The sequence below is a fragment of the Psammomys obesus genome, unplaced genomic scaffold (assembly GCF_907164565.1).
Source record: "Psammomys obesus unplaced genomic scaffold, mPsaObe1.curated_primary_1811, whole genome shotgun sequence".
Lineage (NCBI taxonomy): Eukaryota > Metazoa > Chordata > Mammalia > Rodentia > Muridae > Psammomys > Psammomys obesus.
Genome location: NW_026596176.1, coordinates 1,003,421 through 1,016,279, shown reverse-complemented (window position 1 = coordinate 1,016,279; position 12,859 = coordinate 1,003,421). Strand labels below are relative to the sequence as shown.

Genomic DNA, 12,859 nt, shown 5'->3' with positions numbered 1-12,859 from the left:
GGAGGAAGCCCTCTACATCAGGAAAACGGTTCATACCAGAACCTCATGAAGTTATATGAGGTGAATAATGTGCATTTATAAGAAATAGTAAGAAGAAACTGGATGAAAAGAATCAGTTCTCAAGTGAAGAAATTATCAAAACCAGAAAGCTGGTGAAGTGAAGGAGTCTGGCAATTGGAATTCTGTCTCCTGGCCTTGGCAGATACAGGTCTTATCCATAGTTCCATTTCTCAGAGACTGTCCTTGATGGTCTCTGCAGGCAGGGTGCTCTGAGCCTGAGAAGTAGATAGCAAGCTCCCTGCACCCTTGGGAACCAGACAGAAAACTTTGTGTAACCTTGAGTGGATTCTTGGATGTCTTGCCAGGTGGCGCAGATGTGTTGCTACTGTGAAAAAAATTTGCTTGTACCCTTTGCTATATAAGTGTTGTTTGCATGTTCAGTAAACTGAGACTTGATCAGGAATCTGTCTTGTCTCCACTCTTCATGTCTCTTTCCCCAAATTTCCACTCCCTCTTTCAGGTGGACCCTGTTTGACTAGTCCGTGGGGAGGGTCAGTGAAGGTGTAATAGAACAAGAAGAATATTTCCCAGCCACAGCAAGCAGCACAGCTTCACAGCTTTGGCCATGTGACTCTGGTTTTGGAGTCAAGAACAGAAGAAAGGGTTTTGGAAATCTCTCAGTAATTAAGAAAGTCACTGAGACTAGATATATGACAGGAGTGTCCTGGATGTAGTCCTAGAAAGAAAGGGCTTATGAAATCTCTTTCCATGACTAAGGAAAGCTGCTGAGGCCAGGCATGTGGTGGGGTGTCCCTACATGGAAAGACAGAGAGGCCATTGTGTGAATCTGTGCAGGTAAAACCTGGATTGCCTTGGAGATTGCAAGAGGTTAGAGATCCCAAAGCCCTGGGATACTTGCTAAGGAAATGTAAAAGGGAGTGGAACCAGCCCAAGAGAAAGAAGTGTATTGCAGTCAATAAAGCTGAAAGTTGGAGATCTAAAGAGCATTTTGACATCAGACATGGAGATGCAGTGTTTTTTGAGTTTGCCAGGCTGGATGAGAATGTCAAGAGTTTTGCTATGTTTTACCAGAAAATCCAGTGCTCAATGTTGGGAATCATTTGTGAGAAAAGATGCAGGAAGGAAATGTGTTTTGGGTGGAGGAAAAGGTCTAAATGTTGGGGTGGAGGCTTCCTCACCACCACATTAAGGCTCTTACCAAGAAAGTTGTCCATTTCATTTATATTTTCAACGTTTGTGGACCTAATGAAGTAAGACATAATGAGTCTTTGAATTTCCTCAGTATTTGTTGTTATGTCCCCAAATCTGAGCTTGCTGATTTGGATAGTGTCTCTCTGACTTTTAGTTAGTTTGGCTAAGGGTTTGTCTATCTTGTTTATTTTCTCAGAGAACCAGCTCTTGATTTTATTGATTCTTTGAATTGTTTTCTTTGTTTCTAATTTATTGATTTCACCCCTGAGTTTGATTATTTCTCCTCTTAGGTGTGTCTGCTTTTTTTTTTTTTTCTAGTGCTTTCAGGTGTGCTGCTAAGTTGTTTGTATGAGATATCTTGAATTTCTTTATGAAGGCACTTAGTGCTATGAACTTTTCTCTTAGCACTGCTTTTATTGTATCCCATAAGTCTGGATAAGTTGTGTCTTCATTCTAGTTTGCTGTGAACTTTTGTAGATTTTTCCCCTCCTCTCTTCTCAATCCATGGTGTAGGGAAACATGTTCCATCAGTGAGGTTTGGGTCCTCACCACTGTGCTTCTTCTGTTTGTCCTCATTCTCATGTAATGCTGTTCTTTATTATAATTCATCATATTCCCCATGGTGCCTTATAAGCCTCTGGTTTTTATTGTTGCTGTTAATATGAATTTTTTGTTATAAAGAATTTGACTCAAAAAGCAACAAAACTATAACCAAAAGCCAGATTCCAATATGAAAATAACTAAATATAAATGATGCACACTTAATCCATTATATATTTATCATATACTCATTGAAAGGTTTTTCCTAATACATAAAAACTTGCTTTTAGATGCTTAATGGAACTATCTTGATGAACACTGTTGATGTGGTTTGGAAATATCATTTTCTTAAATAATACGTGGTCTGTGACATTTGCTTATTGGTGTGCATAATCCTTTCCATGGGCACCTTGGAGTCCCAGCCTCTCCCTATGTATCAAGGTCAGCCAGTTTCATTGCTGGGCTAACAAAAGCCAGTGATCATAGCAGCAGTTGCAACTTTTGTCCTTATTGCATGGTTCTGTATGGGGAGGCTGGATACTGTCAAATTGTGAGATATCTTTGCATTCTCATGAATATAGAAGATTTGTTTTACCCTGAGTTGATTCTTGGATTACTTGGGATCCATGAACGGGAGGCCCTGGTCTTATACTTTCCAGCTGTTTTGTTAAAGTCAAGTGTGAACACTCTAGTTTGACAGGCTCTTGTTCTTGTTAATTGGGTAAGAACTGGAGTGTTGACTTGTGGATCTGAAGATACATGGAACTCAGACAAATGTCCTAAATGAGATAATGCTTAGACACTATGAAGAAAAAGATGGTGATCCTGAAGACTTAAGGTGCTCAGGCCTGCAGAGCTATGGAGAGCCTGGTCTGACCTTCACCATCCTTGAGTCTCTAAACATGTTTCTGAGGCATTATATTGATTATATTGATTACATTGATTGATATGGAAAATCACATTTAATTGTGGTGTGACCATTTTGGGGACAAGGTAGAACTGGTGTGTATGAAATGAAGAAAGTGATCTGAGCACCAGCATGTATTCATCTATCCTTCTCTGCTTCCTGTATGTGGAAAAAATATGACTGGCTGCTTCAAGTTTCTGTTGCCTTGTTTTCTTTCCCCGTGAATAACTGTATCCTGGAGCTGTGAGCTATAAAATCTTTTCTCCTTTAAGTGGCCCCCTCCCCAGTATTTTAACTCAGTAGCAAGAAGAATAACTGATTTAAGCCTCATGAACACCTCCTTTAACAATTCTTGAATGTTGGCAAAACAGGCTTGTGAGAGACCTGTTCAGGTAACCATACTTGCTATGAGTTCATTAGTACAAGATGACATTATGTTCAGGAGACAGTATTTCAAAGCACTACTCTTCATCCCACTTTTTTTTTAATTTTTATTTTTTTATTATTAGTTACATTTTATTAACTCTGTATCCCAGCTGTATCCCGCTCCCTCATTCCTTCCTAATCCCACCCTCCCTCCCTCCCTCCCTCATCTCCTCCCTGCCCCTTTCCAAGTCGACTGATTGGGGAGGACCTCCTCCCCTTTCATCTGACCATGTTTTATCAGGTATTTTCATCCCACATTTTTTCATGTTTCCTGAACCATAAAGAGGGGAATAGAGATGTCCTAGTTTCAAGCACTCAAAAGCACTTGACAAATTATGAGGCTGTACTCTCAACTAACTTTTGCCAGTTGCACATAGAAACATATATGACTTAATGCTGAGACCAGTACTAATCTGTTCATATAAACATAACTAGAAGGCAGTTTGACTTCATGTCAATTTAGCAAAATAAGAGTAAAAGTAAAAAGCTTCCTTTTTAGGACCTATGGTATCTTTAGCAGTGGATTTTTAACCTGGGATACATTATCATGCCTGGATGCTCTCCTGTGAAACAGACATTGTATACCATAAGAAAACAGTTAGCTATTCCCTTAAAGGGCATGCTACTATTGTACAAGTAGGTATATGGTACAGGTAGGAATTACAGGATCTAGGGTAAGGTAGGACCATAGATGGCTTTCCTCCCTTAGCAATTTATACAACAAATTGCAGATGATGAAGCTTTAAAACAGAAGACAATTTCAGCTCATTTTCATTTTTATCTCCATGATTTGCAAGCAAAGTATGTGGTATTTTCAGCAAAGGGTTTTTTTTTTTTGATGGAATATGAAAATGAATTTTTTTTTGGTGGTAGTTATGGGGCCTTCTTGACTCAGGGCAATGTTCCATACATGAAACTAAAAGTTCAAGTTTTTAACCTGTTGATGCCAGACATTATGCATCTATGCAGGCACCTTTGTTGGAACACTTTTTAAATTCTGTTTTTAATTAGATAATAAAATATCAGGTTTCTTTTTTTTATTTTCTTTTTTTTTAATTTTATTTTTTTTCTTATCAGTTACATTTATTAACTCAGTATCCCAGCCGTGTCCCGATCCCTCATTCCCTCCAAGTCCCTCCCTCCCTCCCTCCCTCATCTCCACCGTGCCCCTTTCCAAGTCCACTGATAGGGGGGACCTCCTCCCCATTCATCTGATCCTGTTTTATCAGGTATCTTCAGGACTGGCTGCAAAGCTCTCCTCTGTGGCCTAACAGGACTGCTCCTCCCTTGGGGGGTGGGGAGGCCAAAGAGACAGTCATTGAGTTCCTGTTAGAAATAGTCCTTGTTCCCCTCACTATGGGAAACCAATTGCTTACTGAGCTACCACAGGCTACATCTGAGCAGAGGTTCTAGGTTATATCCATACATGGTCCTTGGTTGAATGTCAGTCTCAGAAAAGACCCTGTGCCCAGATATATTTGGTCCTTGTGGCGCTCCTATCCTTTCCCCATCAGACTGACTCCCCTTCTTTCTTATGATTCCCTGCACTCTGCCAAAGGTTTGGTCATGAGTCTTTGCTTTGAAAACACAAATATCAGGTTTTTATACAGGTTTTATATTGATCTCTAGATTTTGTTCATCCAATCTATGGACTGATTTTTACTGTGAGGATTTGAACTCAGATTTTAAAATTTCTCCATGTCACCAGACTGTTGGATCAGTTACCCTGCAAAAAATAAAAATAAAAATAAATAAATAAAAAATAAAAAGACCGTAGAGTCATCTTTCCCTAATGGAGGGAACAAGGAGATTATGCCTGCTTGAGGTTGAACAGTAATAAATGTTACCCGTTTGTCTTAAACAGAAGCTAGTGACAGTCCTCCAGTGAGCATGAGTGACTTGCACGTTAAGACAGAACCTACAGTGTCAGATAAGGAGCTGTGGTCAGGAAAGAAGGGTTGAGGAAGAAGAAATACTGAGGTTTAGAAGCAGAGTGTTGAGGAGGAGAGGCTGCCTTGTCTAGGAATGAGGAAGTCCGAGGAACAAAATAACAAGCAACTTAAGCACAACACAGGCTAGGGTGGGAGTGAGCAACCCTCAGTGGGTTAGCCAGGTCTTGGGAACCTTTCCGCAAAGCTCCTTCTTCTGGGACTTTCTGTCTTGGAATGGTCACATTCACTTCTTAGTCAACCCAGAAACAGTGCGGTCCTCTTGAACACCATTACATCTGACAGCAATTCGAAACAATTCTGTCCTGAGATGTTCCTGTTACTGTCCTCTGGCAGCTGTGCTACCTAGAAAGGATGTTCTCCAAACTGTTGAGTAACTTTTAGGTTTCTCAGGGCACTCCTGGTTTTCCAGTTTTGTGAGCTGTCTCCCATTCCATGGTAGAATTTGACTAATGAACTATCATTGAGTGTTTTTTGTTCCTGTAAACAACTGCAAACTCACGTTTCTGTAAATAACTCTGAGACATGTTGGTTCCCCAAGTTGGACTGTGATGTTTTCCTCATTTTGATCTATCAGCAATTCAATATCTAGCATGAAAAGATGTTTGTTCTCAGCTCCCCAGGAGGAGTTTCACACAACAAGCTTGACTGTTAATGTTCATGTGCTGAAATCTGGACTTCAGGTATGGAAGTATGTGAGGAAGGTTCTTTAAGGTCATGCCTAAAACAAGAACATCACATAAATGTGAGTATCACCCTCATAATTACTACTGTAGCTCCTTGAGACCTTGACGAGTTCTTACTGGATTATTTTGGTACAAAATTCAATGCCCACAATGCAACTTTTTCTTTCTGTACTTGGGCATTTCCTTTCAGGTCTTCTACCATACTGTGACACAGCAAATAGCATCCTCAGCAGAGGATGAGCAAGTGGGGTTGCTTGTGGCTGGACTTAATCTTCCAAAATTATCAGCTAAATCAACCAGATTAACACAGGGCCAACTATTTAGGTATAAAAACAGAAAGTGAACAGATACATGTAGAAGGAGAAAATGCAGCTTCAGATCTATATTGTAGTTGTTAATCAGTCCACTCTGAGATGTAGATAATGCCTTGGATTATCTGCATGGGCTACTGGTGCTATTCTCCAGGGATGGTTACAGTGTGACTTTCAAACTGAAACTGATACCCACACATGGGACAGATGTCTCTGGATTTAAGTAGTAACTAATCTGTTTTAGTGTCTCTGTGGACCCTGTAAGATGATCTATCTCAGTACCCATCTGCTAGTAGAGCACAGGGTATATACAGCTACTAACAGTCTCTTGGGTCCCTGAAACTGTTGTACCCAATTTGCAAGACCCCAAAAGACTGCCAGGAGTCGAGTCCATTGCAGAACACATGAGGATCTTTTTATTATGAGCTCGAAATTGTGCCACAAACCACCTCTGTCACAGCAGGTTAGGTGAGCGGCCTCAAGTCTAGGAGAGCAGAATTTTTAATGGGAAAAAAAAACTGTAAGCATGGAATTCCAAGCCTTGGCGTTACAGCATTGGGTAAGGGTTGAGCAAACGAGGTGACCTTAACTGCTATTGGTGGGCACCATCTGGCAGAGTCACTAAAGGGAGTAAGCATATCTATAGAAAACATCTGGTAGAGGGAATTAAGGATATCTTTGGGAACATCTGGTTCAGTTTGGTGGTTACATGTTTGTATATTCCATGGTTTTTCCTGCAACTGGGTGGGTAGAAGGTCATTCTTGGGTCAGTACCTTTTACAAAATGGAACCCTTATTCAAAATGGAGTTTGCTTAGCCCTTATATTCCTCCCTTCAGTGACTTCAGAGGCCCAATCATGGGATTCTTAATGATATTGGGTTCTCATAACTGTGAGCTGAATGGTGCACAGATTATGGTTATCACAGGAAGTATAGTTACCTGTGGTGGTGACACCCTTATAATAGTGAGGTTTTGCATTGTAGCATAACCAATAGGAGTGAGTTAAATCAGGCCTGGACTTGTTAATGGCTTGGCATGTATGTACCATGAGATCCCACAAGGAATAAGAATTGGTGTCCTGTGTGGGCAAATAGCTAGGAGAAGTGGTTGCAGGTCTTGTAGGGCCCTTGGAAGATAATAACTAATGTCAGGGAGCCCCTTTTGACTTAGTATGTCATCCTGTTCAGTCAGATAAAGGCTGATGAATCTCTCTCTTCTGTAATTTCTTAAGGCTGACATTGGGGCAGAGATATTGGGGACCCAGGGAGGTTGAAAGGCTGGTCAAAAGCTAGGCAATGGGGCACCATCTAATTAGTGATCCACTTGAAGAGACAGGGAGCCATCACATAGGCTGGACTGGTTTACTTCAGCTTTCAGCGACTCCAGATCTCAGCTTGCAACCATAGCTGATCCCACAATGGAGTCTGTCAACCAGATGAAAATATGCTGAGACAAATTCAGACTAGTGACAGAAGTTAAAATTTTGTCTAGTAAATGGGGAAAGTGACAAATTCCAAGACCAAGGGAAAAGCTCATCTGAGATCTGTCTGAACTATGCCAGATCCAGATCTTATGACTTTTTGATTTCCTGAAACTCACATGAACTTTAGTTTACAAAAGGAAGTACATTAATATCACCATTGTATTGAGATCCATACTTTAGAAAAAGCGGGTAACAAGTGTCTGAAAGCAGGAGTAGACTCATGTCATTAAGACCTAGTAAAAGCCATGGCTTTTAGGTCAGAGATATACACATTACACAGACGTTTTTAGCATGATGAGATGAACCTTTAGGTCTATCTCCAGAAGACAAGCAAAAGTAAATTAAAATCTCAAGCTTGTGACTGGGTAATAAGCACTCAGTGCTCCATCAGCTTATTAGAATTCTATTGATCAATGTTCTAACTCTGAACTTCTGAAATCTTATACAACATAAGCACAACAATAGCAGAGAGGGGGAGAAATCTGAAATATCTCCCATTTTTAATATGCCTTAAATTATTTTTTGTATCATTACAATTTGCATTCACATACCTTGAACACCTTCTTAGACCCTATAATCTTCCTTGCATTTACCAACTTTGAAACATCTTCCTAGAGCCTCAACTTTGTAAGATTCTCATAACTTTCATATCCTCAGACCTTACATAAACTTTACATCTTTTTATCCAGTTACTCACCATAAGACATAGCAATTAACATGAAGCCTGTGAACAAGGCTAATTTCTAGTACCTAGTAATTCTAACTGGTTAATGAATTGACCAATAAACTAACACTAGATCTAATTGTCTGCTCTTCAGCTGTAAAGCTACCATTAGCTTAGCCTAGCCATCAATGTTATCAGATAACTGAGAAGGATAAATTATAAGCTAAATATATGTACCGATCTATGTACCAATCAAAATGGAGAGGCGACTAGTTAATCCACCTCATAGGCAGTTGTCCCTGGCTCCTGTGGTCTTATGACATCATGAGCAGAGGCAGTCTGGCCACCAGGCACCAAAGATGAGAGACTGTTTCTGTGGAAAAAAAGAACATGAGAGACTTATATCACCTTGTCTTCAGCAACATGAAATAATGACTCTCCAGATGTCCACTGCTTTGTCTGCAGTTTAGGCTGGGCCTTAGCAGTGGGCCAGTTGTGGCAGTCTTGCCCAGTGGTTAGCATCCCACACTCCAGAGTCGAAGCCTTCTATCATACACAAATCATTTCAGAGACCTTGGGGAGCTACTGCCAGGATTTTGGGACTTTCTGTCATAATAAGCTTATACGTGTTAAAATGCCATATATCACAGATCTCTGACAAGCTTGAGGACCAGCATATGAGTTACTCTTTGTCTATCTTAAGTTATCTGCTCTAAGTTGCATTCTGTAAAACAGAATGTTATAATCTCTAATTCTGGCATATTCCTTAGTTAAGGGTTTTAGGACCATATCTATTTCAAGTAGATCTACATAGGCAAACTTTGTAGTTACCTATCCTAGGCTTAACCTTGAAGATATAAGAGACTAGGTAAAGCTCAATTTTGTAACCAACTGCAGTCACTAACATAACTTTAAATATATTTCTAAACTAAAATCAAAGGAAAACCTTCAGTCAGATACAGTTCATAGAGGGGCTGACAAATCTTGCTCATCCTACCATATCATATTAAGACTGAACAGCAAAAAGCTTAAAGGACAGAAGTTGTACTTCGCACTAAACAGAGAACTGAACACAGCTGTCAGCCCTCAACAAAGATGGCGGTAAAACCATAGTTTCACTCTCTTTATCCCTGGATCGACATGGCAGCTAGCCATGTGTTGTTACAGGCTGTGGCCAACAATTTTAAACATAGCCATTAGGTGTCACTGCTGGTGTTACCACCTCCCATGGTATAGCACTGTGGAGCATTTACAGCTTCCCGTAACCAAGTGCTAGCATTGTAATCAAATAAGTTTTAGAACCAACTACATAACAGAACAGTATAGAACAATTTTAAAACTGTACTTGAACTAGTCTGGCCATAACCAAATTTATCAGCCAGAAAGAAACAGCATTAATCCAATCATTCAGTAACTGGCAGCCAGGCACACACTTCTAATGAGCCTGTTAGTCTGAATAGACCCTCACAAACCAGGGCTGAATCACACATACAGCATGCTGCAAAAAACACAACCCTGAATTATATATATATATATATAATATATTATATATTCCATAAAGACATTATTACATACCTGATAAACTTTAAAATGTTTCATAGCCTTAAACACATTTTTAAAACAAATCTGTTTTTGCAATATTAAAATAAAGTACCCTTTTAGAAGTCACAAAGCATAACCATAATTTTAAAAGTCAGAACCAAATTTTACCAGTGTTAACAATTTAATTTCTAAAATCAATACCAATTTAAAATGAGGCTTGTCTTCTTAGTCTAAAAGGAAATAGGATGATAAACAAAATTAATTATGACTAAAAGGTTCTGTAATTTTTTCTGCCCTACCCCATACCACATGGCAATTTCAAGATGGCAGAGACACACACATCACATGACAGACCACATGGTTGCTATTTAAAAACATCTGCGCTTCTATAGATCTTACAAACATACATACATGCACACACATATATATATTTTCTAAACAAGAGCTTGAAATTAAACTTTAAACATATCCAATAACTGTCAATCTATAACCAAGACATACAGAGTATGTTAACCATTTAAGATCAGTCAGAAATAAACATGTAATGGCGATACATACATTTAAACAGACAGACAAAACTTATCTTACTCCTTACAGTTGTAATTTCAGGCACTTTGTTATCTGTTAAATATTCGTGGGAGTTTGGAACTTGCTGGCAGTGTTTCCCAGGGGTCACACGATGCAGCCATGCCTTGGCCTGCCTCCTCATCTCTGTCCTCTCATGCTGACCCTGGAAGAGTAGTGGGCACCACCATGGTGGAAGTTACCATTGCCATTTCCCTTCGCAGAAGGCAGGCTTGCACAAGCGGAGCTCTTCTAAGCAGTAAGAGCTCCCTCCCTCTGCCCTCCAGGTGGAAATGTGCCCATTGGCCTGGGTGATCTTGCTCTGCCTGCCGTGCTCTTGGCTGCTCTCTACCTGTCCTGCCCTGAAGCATGATCCTACAAGTGACTGGAGGTGCCCAGTTTGCAATGCTGGGAGCATGGGGCAGGCAAAGTCACCATGGTATACAGCTGGTTGGTCACCAGGCTCCCGAGACCATCATAAGCAAACAAAACCATAAAAGAACAACACAAGAAAACAGTGTACTGGTGCAAAGTGTGCAAAGAGAAAGGAAGAAGAAGAAAACAACCAAAGGAACAGTGGCCTGTCTCTCGATGGGTCTTCTGTCCTGGTCCTGTTTCATTAGGGGTGGCCCTCCTCAAAATCTGGCTCTACCCAGCTAACAACAGAGCTTGGAATGGTGTCCTGTGATTCCGCCAGACCAGAGACCAGAAAGCAGTGGCAGAGAAGCCAAGCCTGGGGCTCTGCATGCTGTAGCCATCCCTTGGCTCCTCCTTGCCCCTGTCATCAGAGCCTGTGGAGCATGGTCAAGCCTCCCTGAAATGGACAAGAATTAAGTCTAGGGTTTTAGAAGGTTTCTGTCCCATGTTATACATTGTCTGGGTCCAGTCCAAAGAAATGAGAACAGTCACCACAGCCAGCCAGCCAGCCAAACACAAAGCCAAACAACAGATTCTGCCAGGAGAGTGAGTAAGAACCCCAGACGAGTATGTTGGTGGGTGAGACTCCTCTCTCTGTGGGAGCGGCCCACATTTTTTTTGGCTTATCAAACAGACTTGGAATCCCGGGCCCCTCACAGCCAGGATCTGGGAGAGTCCCAGATCCTCATGGCTGAAGCTGGCCAGCACATCCACTAGTATATATCAACATGACTGCTCCCTGGCCACCCATTGTGTACCACCTTGAGATCTCAAAAATACACAGAATGACAGAACAGAGACACAGAATTTGGCGAAGAGAAAAGCGCTTACCTGGGGATCTGATCCTCTGGCTCCAGGGGTTCTGTGGGGGTTGGTCCTTGGGGATCCTGGACAAGCCTCCAAGTATGTTGAGCTCGATTTACAAGACCCCAAAAGACTGCCTGGAGTTGAGTCCATTGCAAAACATACAAGGATCTTTTTATTACAAGCTTAAACTTGGGCCACAAACCACCCCTGTCTCAGTAGGTTAGGAGAGTGGCTTCAAGTCTAGGGGAGCAGACTTTTTAAAGGGGAAACAAACAAACAAACAAAACTCATGCCTTGGTATTACAGCATTGGGTAAGGGTTGAGCAAGAGTGGTGACCTTTACTGCTTTTGGTGGGTGTCATCTTGCAGAGTTGCTAAAGGGAGTAAGCATATCTATAGGAAACATCTGGCAGAGGGAAGTAAGGATATCTTTAGGAACATCTGGTCCAGTTTGGCGGTTACGTGTTTGTACCTCCCATGGTTTTTCCCGAAGCTGGGTGGGTAGAGGGTCATCCTTTTACAAAATGAAACTCTAATTCAAAATGGAGTTTGCTTAGCACTAACACAACTACCACATGCACCATGGAGGGGAAAATATCCCTGATGAGATACTTCATGATAGTATGTTTAGGGACTGTACATGAGCTTTTTTTCTTGAACCTTCTGTGTTTGGGGAACTTTAATTTTGAGTTCTGGTTTCCAGCTCATGATTTTGCTGATCTTGACAGTTTAGACTTAGTGTATGAACTATCTGTATATCAGCAGAGTATACAGGGGCCTTTTAATTGCAACATTTATGTAACTAAAAACTTCTTGTACCCCAACTATGTTGTAAAAAAATCTCAAAAATTTAAGAAATTCTGCTAACCTCAAAGTCACAATCATTTTAAGCCCATGACTATGGTGAAAAGTGAGGCTGATATAGGACAATCAGTATGATGCTGAGGCTCACAGTTAAGATGCTAACAACATTTGAGCTGGAATGGACATTTGGTCATGAACATGCAGTAAATAAAAACCATCCTTCAAAATACTAAGAAGAATACCAAAACAATTCTTTACAGACCTTGAAAGAACAATTCTCAACTTCATATGGAAAAACAAACAAACAAACAAACAAACAAACAAAAAAAACAGAATTGGCTAAAGAATCCTGTACAACAACAGATCATCTGGAGGTATCTCCATCCCTGATCTCAAGTTTTACTACAGAGCAATAGTAACAAAAGTGCATGACATCGATGATACTGGCATAGAAACAGAATGGTGGATCAATGGCATCTAACAGAAGCCCCAGAAATAAACCCACACACCTACAGATATTTGATTTTTGACAAAGAAGCCAAAACC

At 40.6% G+C, this 12,859-nt stretch overlaps 1 long non-coding RNA gene across 1 annotated transcript; it reads right to left on the bottom strand.

Moving 5' to 3' along the window:
- Positions 1 to 4,522: 4,522 nt before the first annotated feature.
- On the bottom strand, positions 4,523 to 10,441 carry LOC129667944 (uncharacterized). The gene is made up of 3 exons (XR_008718845.1): positions 10,317 to 10,441; positions 8,462 to 8,552; positions 4,523 to 4,811 (listed from the first exon to the last, which is right to left on the bottom strand). It is a non-coding gene; the product is annotated as an uncharacterized LOC129667944 (long non-coding RNA).
- Positions 10,442 to 12,859: the final 2,418 nt, after the last annotated feature.